The sequence below is a fragment of the Ranitomeya variabilis genome, chromosome 6 (assembly GCF_051348905.1).
Source record: "Ranitomeya variabilis isolate aRanVar5 chromosome 6, aRanVar5.hap1, whole genome shotgun sequence".
Lineage (NCBI taxonomy): Eukaryota > Metazoa > Chordata > Amphibia > Anura > Dendrobatidae > Ranitomeya > Ranitomeya variabilis.
The window spans coordinates 397,611,100-397,623,225 of NC_135237.1; the positions used below are offsets into that span (position 1 = coordinate 397,611,100).

The 12,126-nt window shown below is 45.3% G+C and overlaps 1 protein-coding gene across 1 annotated transcript in view; it reads right to left on the reverse strand.

Moving 5' to 3' along the window:
* Positions 1 to 12,126, reverse strand: part of LOC143781194 (uncharacterized) — a 1,139,397-nt gene that overhangs the window by 880,468 nt on the left and 246,803 nt on the right. The gene's annotated exons all lie outside the window — the stretch shown is intronic.

A 12,126-nucleotide genomic window follows, 5' to 3' on the forward strand; every position in this document is an offset into this window, starting at 1 on the left:
GGATAAAGTAGGGTCTGAGCAGAATCCAGACCTTTGTTAATAGATGTTAACCACCAAGTGTGGAGGTGATCCTGATGAGACTCAGATATCAGTGGTGCACATGGACTGTACTGTGGTGTCAGGGCAGGAAGAGGAGGAGGGTGACTCTTAGTGTGAGAAGTGTGAGAATAGAGATGATGATAAGATTGTAAATCCCAATTGGTGGAAACCCAGAGGCATGCAGCTTAGTAGATCAGCAGAGGAGGTGGAGGAGAAGGAAGATGAGGAGGTGTCAGGACTCTGAACATTTTTTACCTTTTGTGCATTACTGCCCTTTTTCAAGATGGCGTCTTTGGTCTCATGTGCACTGTGTCTCCTGCTATAAAACTCCACCCCAGCCTTCAGTCTGTGCTAGAGTATTCTGTCTTGCATCCAGCTCCTGACCTCTGATTACTCCCTGGCTAAAATATGATTTGAACTGCCTAATAAGCATATCTATCTGTGCCTGGACTAAGACAAGGATTTATTCGTGTCAAGTATCCTCAAGAATAACTGTGCTTCATAGACTTTCTGCTTGATTGCATTTTCCTCTGAAGTTTCCTATAGACTGCTAAGCTGCGTTTATTATTTGCACCAAGTGTTGTGGACTTGAGTTTCTCTCTGCACCTGTTTGAATCACCGTGTGATAATATAGACTTTACCACTTATAAAACTGTGTCCTGTAGTTGTCTTGTTCCACGCAAAGAGTCTCCTGAGTTATCCCCTATAATTATTACAGGATACTCTAGCCTAAAAAAAAAAAGGAGACTGCTGGAACAATGACGCAGAAAGCAAATTAGAGCAGGTGTTTTCCATAATTAGATCACTGCAGAAAGATGTGAAAGGTCTGCAAAAGAAGTTTGGAAGCTTTGAACACAATCAACAAGTGTTTGGACAAACTTTGCTGGACTTGAGCAACCGCATGGCAGCCCAGGAAAACAAACTTGCTGGCATAGAGTCCCAGTATTGACGGGCTTTTCAGGACATAAGCACGCAAATAGCTGCACAAGTGACTTTTGTCTCTGGGCAACCGCCACCAGCTGGCCCACCTAAGTTGCCCCCATTCAGCTTTAATGGTGATCGCAACAAATTTTGTGGCTTTGTGAATCAATGTATGCTATATTTTGATGTGCATGCTGACTGTTTTCCTACTGATAGATCCAAAGTATTGTGTGTAATAATGCTACTGACCTCACGAGCGCTCGCCTGGGCGAATCCGATGATTGAGTCTCGTGACCCACGGTTAAATGACTTGGAAGATTTCTTGGCCGCTATAGCATTAATGTTTGATGACCCTAATCACCGTGCAACCGCTGAATCTGCCTTGTTGTCTTTACACCAGGCTAAACGTTCTGTTATTGAGTATGCCACTGAATTCAGGAGATAAGCGGTAGATACCAATTGGGACAGTTATGCACAATTGCCTATTTTTAAAAGGGGTCTGTCTAGTATTGTAAAAGATGAACAAGCCCGCTCTGAGTCACCACAAGAGCTAGAGACATTTATACAGCATTGTGTGCGCATAGACATTCGCCTTACTGAGCGTAGGCAGGAGAAATTTGCTGCATATAACCGTGTTTCTAACTTTTCCCTTCCTTCCAAAGAGCCTGCAGGTAAATCCTCTCGGGAGGTGGAGGAGGTGCCCATGCAAATTGATTCCGTTCAGAGGTGCGAGATCAATGAGCGCTGGGAGCATCGCCTGCGTGAAAGTCTATGTTTCTACTGCGGCCAGTCTGACCACTTCTTGATCAATTGTCCTAAGTGTCATAGACGGCCTAACAAGGTGGTAGCAGCAATAGGGGAGTATGACAGCTGTGATGATGAATCTGACATCTCTGAATGTAGCCTGCCTTTAAGCGCTGTATTCCATTCACTTTCTATGACTTCACCCCCCCAAGGAGCTGAAGGAAAAGAATTCTCACTGTTCTCTCCCTATTAAGATCCTGTGTTCAGGACAGTTGATTTCCAGTTCAGCTATGATTGACTCTGGTGCAGGTGGCAATTTCATGGATATCGCATTTGCCAAGGAACATGGTATTAAAATTCAGCAAAGAGCCTCTCCAATTACCATGGAAACAGTGGATGGGTCACCTTTAATTTCTGGGCCTGTGGATCAGGAGACTGTACCCCTTGAAATTTTGTTGGAGCCTAAGCATCAGGAGCAACTTTCTTTCTTGCTAATTTCTTCTCCTCATTTTCCTGTGATTTTAGGCATTCCTTGGTTGCGTTCTCAGAACCCAATTATCAACTGGGAGACCAAGGAGATTATCTTCCCAACAAGGAGCAACTCAGCGTTAACAGAAGCTGTCCCTGAGTCCACGGCTACGGAACCACATGTACAGGTATTTTCTTTACCTCCAGCTTATAAAGAGTTCTCTGACATCTGTGACAAGAAGAATCCAGATCAGCTTCATCTCATTTATCATATGTTCATGTATCATTTGAACCTCAATGTATGTAATGCCATTAACATCTATAATTTTATTCATTTGGTGTATTGATATCTTTTTCTTCATTTTGTGTATTGATATCTTTTTCTTCTGATGTTTTCTAGGTCACTTCATGATATTCCTTTTTTCTTCCCCTTTCCTTTTTTCCGGGGCATCATACTCACCTAATTGGCACGCTCCAGCGATGAGGACCGCCTCTGGCACCGCCTCCCTTCTCCTCTGCCTTTCGGCATCTGTTTGCGTTCCACATGAGCGTTCCACTGAGCACTTCCGCTGGACACTGTGACGTACTTCCGGTAGAGACGCGTCTCATGCGGCCATGGGCTTTACACCAAATGATGCACATTTTGAGCGCCTCACCAAGCCGGGCCGCGTTCCACGTGCGGTCCAATTACGTTTACCCCGTCGCACCAGCACCGTCACTTACACCCTTACTTCCGGTCTGGCCACTATATTAAGAGGGACCGCAGGCAGCTAACTTATGGCGTCCTTCCACTACATTTTGTACCTCACATGCTGATCGTCAGGTTCCACAACTATGCTTATCACTGGTAAGATTTTACACTTGCCTATCTAAGGATTATTGTATCTGCTGATTTGGAGTCCTGATTACCTTTACTTAACTGGTGTCTCACCTTAGGATTGTAGTATGGACGGCCCTTTCTCATCCATTACACTCTACAGGACTGCACTAATGAGCACATACGCTTTATAATTCTTTGGTAAGATAATAAGCCAATTTATATTTTCTCCTTCTTTTCTTTTCCTTTTTTTTTTTCCTTTTTTTTCTTTTCAGTTTCTGCTTTTACTCAGTTTTTCTGTATTATTTTTTACAAATGAATATACACCCTTATTTTTAAGGATGACTTTGGCATATATAGTGATCATAATTATGTGGCCAGATTTTCTAGTATGGACCCACAATCAGGATACTCCTTATAGCTATCACATATTATACATTTGCCCCATATGGGGCTATGTTGCAGCCAGTCACCTAGTGGTCGTCATCTTGATATAAAATGAGTACGACTTGTTCAGTTTCATTTTTTCTGTTTTTTCTGTTTTTGCTTAGTCTAATGGATTCTAAATCTCAAAAATGTATGCATTATCTTGGAATTGTTACACATATGTAAATATTTTGTAAATATTCAATTCTGTTTTGTTTTGTTTTGTTTATGTACTCCAGTCTGACGAAGGTCAATGTAAAGACCGAAACGTTACAAACGTATTTCTGGAACATACTTCTTCAATAAAACTAATTTTTTTGAGCATAACTACACTGAGTGCCGAGACATTCTTTTTACATGTTTATAAGGGAGTGGTAACCCTTGTCCCAGGCACCGAAATTCTTACACATGAAGAGGAGTGACGTGTCAACTTTTTGATAATATGATGCCCTTTAAATAGATATCCCAGCTTTTTTCTCAATTCAGCAAAAACAAAACAAAATTAATATATGAAAATGATCGAACAGACCAAGAAGAATATATGGATAATATCAACTCCAATTTCAAAAATGCTTTGTTAATAAATTCCAGACTCCTGTATTAAGATTTGCTTTAATGTACAGTGGCATGTAAAACTAAAAACAGCAGCCATGGGTTCCTTTAAGCAGCTGCCTATCACTCTGAAAATTAAAATGGTGGATGCCCACAAAACCAGGAGAAATGTAATTTAGAAATGACAGTTAACAAACAGTAAAGATCAAGAGAAGATCTAGAAAATTTCAGTGAGAGCTGCTCGCAAGATTTCTAGAAAGGCAAATCAGAACACTCAATTGACTGCAAAAGACCCTCAGAAAGATTTAGAATACTCTGGAGTTGTGGTACATCATGCTACTGTTCAGAGACACCTACACAAATATGACCTTGGATGAGTCATCAGCAGAAAACTTTTCTTGCACTCTCACCATAAAAATAAGCATCACAAGTATTAATTGCATTTCAGAATGAGGAAAGAGCAACTTGTAAACACTTTACTATCTTCTTATAGCCTTCTCTTGCTGTATGGGTCTCCGTTCTTAACATTTTCAGAGTGCTAGGCAACTGCATAGAAGAACCCTTGGCTGCTGCTTTTTACTAGGTTAGAGGAGGCTGAGTTTTTATAAAGCTGGGAAATTTGCATTGCCTGGCCTTTCCCTAACAGGCTAATTATGGTTGAAAACCTTTGTCCAAGTTATCTGAGCACACAAATTTACAAGGGTGCCGAAACATTTGCATTAGCCCTTTTTTCTTTTTGTAATTTTTAAAATGTAGAAGTAGAAGTTTTAGTTTTTTTTTACTAAAATACAAAGGAAATGTGTCATTTTTAACATTAGGCCTTTTAGAGCTCATTTCTTCTTCAACTTACTTACCGTATATACTCGAGTATAAGCCGAGATTTTCAGCCCAAATTTTTGGGCTGAAAGTGCCCCTCTCGGCTTATACTCGAGTCACGGTCGGCGGGTGAGGGGGAGAGGGCGCTGAGGCATACTTACCAGCTTCCGGGGCTCCCCCTGCCCATCCCACGGTCTCCGGGTGCCGCAGCTCTTCCCCTGTTCAGCGGTCACGTGGGACCGCTCATTAGAGAAATAAATAGGCGGCTCCACCTCCCATAGGGGTGGAGCCGCCTATTCATTTCTCTAATCAGCGGTGCCGGTGACCGCTGATAGAGGAAGAGGCTGCGGCACCGAAGACCAGCTGTCCGGGGGAAGGAGCGGGACGCCGGGAGCAGGTAAGTATGTCATATTCACCTGTCCGCGTTCCACATGCCGGGCGCCGCTCTGTCTTCGCTTCCTCTTGCTCTGACTGTGCAGGTCAGAGGGCGCGATGACGCATATAGTGTGCGCGCCGCCCTCTGCCTGATCAGTCAGTGCAGAGAGATGCCGGGATGGGACACTGAGGAGCTGCAAGCAAGAGAGGTGAGTATGTGTTTTATTATTTTTATTGCAGCAGCAGCAGCACAGCTTTCTATGGCACAGCTTTCTATGGCACATATATGGGGCAATAATGAACGGTGCAGAGCACTATATGGCACATCTATGGGGCAGTAATGAATGGTGCAGAGCACTATATGGCACAGCTATGGGGCAGTAATGAACGGTGCAGAGCACTATATGGCACATCTATGGGGCAATAATGAACGGTGCAGAGCCCTATATGGCACAGTTATGGGGCAATAATGAACGGTGCAGAGCACTATATGGCACAGCTATGGGGCAGTAATGAAAGGTGCAGAGCACTATATGGCACAGCTATGGGGCAATAATGAACGGTGCAGAGCACTATATGGCACAGCTATGGGGCAGTAATGAACGGTGCAGAGCACTATATGGCACAGCTATGGGGCAATAATGAATGGTGCAGAGCACTATATGGCACAGCTATGGGGCAGTAATGAACGGTGCAGAGCACTATATGGCACAGCTATGGGGCAGTAATGAACGGTGCAGAGCACTATATGGCACAGCTATGGGGCAATAATGAACGGTGCAGAGCACTATATGGCACATCTATGGGGCAGTAATGAATGGTGCAGAGCGCTATATGGCACAGCTATGGGGCAGTAATGAACGGTGCAGAGCACTATATGGCACAGCTATGGGGCAGTAATGAACGGTGCAGAGCACTATATGGCACAGCTATGGGGCAATAATGAACGGTGCAGAGCACTATATGGCACAGCTATGGGGCAATTATGAACGGTGCAGAGCGCTATGGGGCAATTATGAACGGTGCACAGCTTTCTATGGCACAGCTTTCTATGGCACAGCTTTCTATGGCACATCTATGGGGCAATTATGAACGGTGCAGAGCACTATATGGCACAGCTATGGGGCAATAATGAACGGTGCAGAGCACTATATGGTACAGCTTTCTATGGCACAGCTATGGGGCAATAATGAATGGTGCAGAGCACTATATGGCACAGCTATGGGGCCATAATGAACGGTATGGAGCATCCATTTTTATTTTTGAAATTCACCGGTAGCTGCTGCATTTTCCACCCTAGGCTTATACTCGAGTCAATAAGTTTTCCCAGTTTTTTGTGGCAAAATTAGGGGGGTCGGCTTATACTCGGGTCGGCTTATACTCGAGTATATACGGTAACTGTTCACAATAACAGTAATTTTGACCAGGGGTGTCCAAACTTGTATTTGCCACAAATTAAGTATTTGTAGAAAAGTTTAGTGAAGCCAGTGAGTTCGAATTTCAAAAGATATGCTCATTTGTAATTGTATTTTTTTATCCTTAGTTTCTTATATTTTTCTACTTTCCAATAACCTCAAAAAGGACTCAAAATCATTTGTTATTTAGCGTGTTAGTGCTTTCATTTAAGAATTTACCAAATTGTTGTTTTGTCATTACTAATTCTTCTGCAATCTCTCAGATTGATTGAGTATTATTTATCTTACTATCGGTCTCTTACTTATATTGCCTCCTCTTTCATTGGACCACCTATTGAGACTTCCCATAAATGTCTCCATGTGTTTTGAGGAAATGAAAAGGAAAGAGAGTTGTAAAAAATGTTGGTTATGCATGAACAGTTAATTGAATATTTTTTGTTAAACCCTTTGCAGAAAGTCTACGTTTCTTTACTAATTCTAAGTCTTTAGTTCAAATTCAATGTTGTTCCTAAATACTTCTTGTCCCAGCTTTATGTACTGTAGGATAAAGTTGTACACTGGGAATACTGTAAAAAAACTTTTAAATGATGTTTACTTGAATTGTATTTTTTTTGCCCTGAAAGATATCTTGCAGAATGATTGTGATGTTGTGTGGCATGTTTTTGTAATGAAAGATTATCTGATATGTCCGATATTTCAACTGATTTTTATCTACCCCCTTAAAAAATATATAAAGAATAATATAAATGTTATAATAATACAAAAAAAATCTGGTCAGCTTCTCATAACAGAATAAAGAAAGTCAGACTTGCTGACAAATATGGATCGAGTCATCACCTATAACAATACTCTACAAAAAATGTAGACATTTAGCACAGTAGAGTCATGTTTAAAAAGCATTAGGTTTAGGGTCCAATCAAAGAAATATATGCATTGTCATGGTGGGCTCATAGTGGGCTCGCATGAATTAGCAGATTGTAAGTACCATATTTTTCGGATTATAAGACGCACTTTTTTCCTCCAAAAATGTGGAGGAAAATGGGGGTGCATCTTATAGTCTGGATGTACTGTCTCTGGCTGTGGTGGGGAGGTGGAGGAGTGGCATCCACTGAGCAGCGGGACAAAGAAGCAGGAGATGGCTGCTGCAGCTAACTTCTGTGCCCACTGCTAAAGAAAAATGAATATTCACTGCATTCCGCAGTCCTGGTATGCATGGCCCCATCCTTATTCTGGTATGATTTGCCCCCAGCCCCATTCTGGTATGCATGGCTTTATCAGAAAACATTTGAAAAATAAAAAAATTATACTTACCTTCCCGGTGCTCTCTCGCAACATCCTGCTCCACTGCCAGCAGCTGCTTCATGCTTGTAAGCAGCAAATGGCAGGGATGTCATGCACTATTTACAAGCCACTGAGAACAGCTGCCAGATTACTCACTGCAATGCACGCCAGGATTGTGTGCTCGGAGAGCAGGGAACATTCATTGCTTTTCAGTGGCGCGCACAGTATCAGCCAGAGCCTTCTTGCAGCTACCGTCAGTCATGTGTGCTGCTACTAAAGGCTGACTATGTGAAGGACGCTCTGGCCACTAGGGAGACACTCCCGCCACACTGGAAGAGTTAATATCTGTGTCCACTCGTATTGACCTCCGTTTTCACGAGCGGAGGTTAGAGCGAGCCGAGTGTAGGCAGAGGTTTTGGCTGGCTCCCACCTTCGCCAAACCTTTGGAATCTCCAGTTCAGGCCCCTGAGTCACATGAGGCTATGGTAGTGTCACGAGCAGGATCTAAGTCCCGGGCCGCTCATGCACTCCAGGTTTGTCATGTTTGCCAGCAGTCAGGACATCTTGCCACCAGATGTCCCCAGTGGTCGAGGAAACGTCAGCGTCTAGTAGTAGTAGGTGGAGGTACATTAGACACGGCGATGTTTGCCTCCAAATTGTCCTTTCAGGGGACAATTACTATAGGCTCATTCTCCCATTCGGTAGAGCTCTGCGTGGATTCTGGGGCAGAGGCAATTTTATCTTCTGCCTTCGCCCAACGTCACGTAATTCCCCTGGTAATGCTAGTTCAGCCAGTTACTGTACGAGTGGTGCTCGTCATTCCTGAGGGAATTGATGAGGTCCTGTTAGGGATACCTTGGCTATGGTACCACTCTCCTCATATTGAGTGGTCCACAGGCAGAATTTTGGGATGGGGTGAATCTTGTGGGGGTAAATGTCAGAGGGAAAGCATTCAGGTTGCTACTACTGAGGTACTCGCAGATCTATCCTCTCTCCCCAAACAATATTGGCCCTATGCGGACATGTTCTCCAAAAGGGCTGCGGAGACCATTCCGCCTCACCGCCCCTATGACTGTCCTATTGATCTCTTGTCTGGTGCTGAGCCTCCCCAGGGTCGAGTCTATCCATTATCTCTCCCGGAGAGCGAGGCGATGTCTCAGTACATCCAGGAAAATCTAGCAAGAGGATTCATTAGGAAGTTAGTGTCACCTGCAGGGGCTGGGATCTTCTTCATGCAGAAGAACGGGGAACTACGTCCATGCATAGATTACAGGGGTCTTAACGCCATCACCGTTAAGAATAAGTATCCTCTGCCCCTGATATCTCAGCTCTTTGATAGGCTTCAGGGAGCAAGGGTATTTACAAAATTAGATCTGTGGGGATCTTACAGCCTGATTCGCATCCGTGAGGGGGACAAATGGAAGACGGCTTTTAACACCAGGGATGGGCACTATGAATATTTAGTAATGCCCTTCAGGCTCTGTAATGCCCCAGCCATTTTCCAAGACTTTGTGAACAACATCTTCCGGGATATGCTCTCCACCTCGGTCGTAGTCTATCTGGATGATATTCTCATCTACTCTCCAGATATTGACTCCCACCGGAGAGATGTTTGCAGAGACTTCGACCTCTTACGGGCAAATTCCCTCTACGCAAAGTTGGAGAAATGTGTGTTTGAGCAGGATTCCTTACCTTTCCTGGGCTATATTATCTCCGCCCAGGGATTGGCTATGGATCCTGCCAAACTACAGGCTGTGATGGACTGGCAGGAACCCCATTCTCTTAAAGCGGTGCAGCGCTTTATGGGGTTCATTAGTTACTATCGCCAATTCATTCCACACTTCTCAACTTTGGTAGCTCCCTTGGTTGCCCTCACCAAGAAGGGAGCAAATCCCAAATTGTGGTCTGAGGAGGTCTCCAAGGCCTTTCACTCCATTAAGTCACACTTCGCTAGTGCTCCCATCCTACATCGCCCCAATGTAGATAAGCCATTCATAATGGAGGTGGATCCCTCATCTGTTGGTGCTGGAGCAGTCCTTTTCCAAAAGGATGCTTAAGGTCGGAAGCATCCTTGCTTCTTCTTTTCTAAGACCTTCTCACCAGCAGAGAGGAATTATTCCATCGGGGACCGGGAGTTGCTAGCCATGAAGTTGGCCTTCTCAGAGTGGAGACATCTCTTGGAGGGGGCTCACTTTCCCTTCCAAGTCTTCACAGACCACAAGAATTTGGTGTAATTGCAGACAGCCCAGCGGTTAAATTCTCGCCAGGCCAGATGGTCCTTGTTCTTCTCCCGGTTTCATTTCACCCTCCATTTTCTTTCCGGGGAGAAGAACATTCATGCCGACGCTCTCTCTCGCTCCATTGTATCATCTGAGGAGGAGGAAGAGGAGCCTCGGCTTATTGTCCCCACCGAGAGCCTGAGAACTGTGGTCCCAGTTTCGCAAGAGTCTGTGCCTCCAGGCAAGACTTTTGTACCATCTAGCCTGCGTCCAGAGGTTCTCTCTTGGGCTCACTCGTCCAGGGTGGGTGGACATTTTGGGTCCAAAAGGACATCTGAGCTACTGGCGAGGACATACTGATATGGCCCGTGATGTCGCAGACTATGTTTGGGCATGTGTCTCTTGCGCCAAGAACAAGTCTCCTCGGCAATGGCCAGCTGGGTTGCTTTACCCACTGTGGGTGGCGGACAGGCCCTGGGAGATGGTCGGGATGGATTTTGTTGTGGGCTTACCCAAGTCTCGTAGCTGCACCATTATCTGTGTGATCACCGACCATTTTTCCAAAATGGTGCACTTGGTGCCTCTTCCACGGCTACCTTCTGCACAGGCTCTGGCAGCGTTGTTCATCAAGCATATATTTTGCCTACACAGTATGCCAGACAATATTGTCAGTGACCGGGGTCCCCAGCTTGCGTCTCGATTTTGGAGAGAGCTTTGTCATCTACTCAGTATTGAGTTGAATCTCTCCTCAGCATATCATCCTGAGACGAATGGGTTGGTTGAGAGGGCCAACCAGACCCTGGTCACATATATACGACATTTTGTTTCTGCCAGGCAGGATGACTGGGCATCCTTGCTACCGTGGGCAGAGTTAGCGCTTAACAACGCCGTAGCCAACTCCACTGGTCAGACTCCATTGCTCCTAAATTACGGCCAGCATCCGCGTGTCCCTGTGCCCATGCCTTCCGCTGACTCCAGGGTGGCAGACTGGGCTGTGGAGGCACGAAGCATTTGGGACCGTACTCAGGATGCCATTTGGGCCTCCAAGGAGAGAATGAGGACCTCCGCCGATGCACATCGGTGCCCCGCTCCGACCTTTGCTCCTGGTGACTTGGTGTGGCTCTCTGCCCGTAACATCATGCTGCGAGTTGAGTCCACTAAGTTTGCACCTTGCTACTTGGGTCCCTTCAAGGTCCTCGAACAGGTTAACCCTGTGGTCTACCATCTGGCCCATCCCCCATGCCTAGGTTTCAACGATACCTTTCATGAGTAACATTTGAAGCCCGTATAAATGACTTGGTTTTCCGAGTCATCTGCCGGGACATCGGGTTCGTCTACAGACGATTACGAGGTGAATGCTATATTGGGGTGCAAGGCGGTACATGGCTAAAAGTTCTATTTGGAAGTGTTATGGTCCAGAGGACAGGTCCAGGGAGCCTGCTGAGCACATTCGAGCTCCACAGCTCATTGCTGAGTTTGAGCGCAGCGAGGTCCAAGGAGGGGGGCTCTAGGAGGGGGGGTAATGTTAGGTGTCGCGTTCCTGCCTCTGCACAGGGGGAATCTCGAAACATCTTCGCTGCAATCTCCCATTTTTCTCCAGCCGCAGTGGAATCTGCTCAGCGGAGATGTCGGTCCCTGCATCTTCCTCAGTCTGACTCTGTGCAAAGGGTAACTGCTGCCTTTCCAGCTTCTGCCATTGTAGCCAGTAGTGGGCATCAGCAAGCAGACATTTTGTTTTTGGGACTAACTCCTGCTTTTCCCTTTCTGAGCATGCCCAGGGCAATATATCTCATTGGAGATCAAGGGTCACATGCTTAGATACTGCAGCAAATCCCATTGGTCCTTTAGGAAGGTCCTGAAGGTGCTCAACTTCTGTGGCAGCCTCCCATTGGTCCTTCTGGGAAGGTCCTGTACTTTCTGCAGCTATAAAAGGTTCGCATGGCCGCACGGCCATGCTCTAGTGTACACTTGTAAACGTGTGTGTTGATGTGTGAAAGTCGTTCATTAATTATCCCCTAGCTTGTGTATGACTGCTCGCGTAAGGTGGATGATT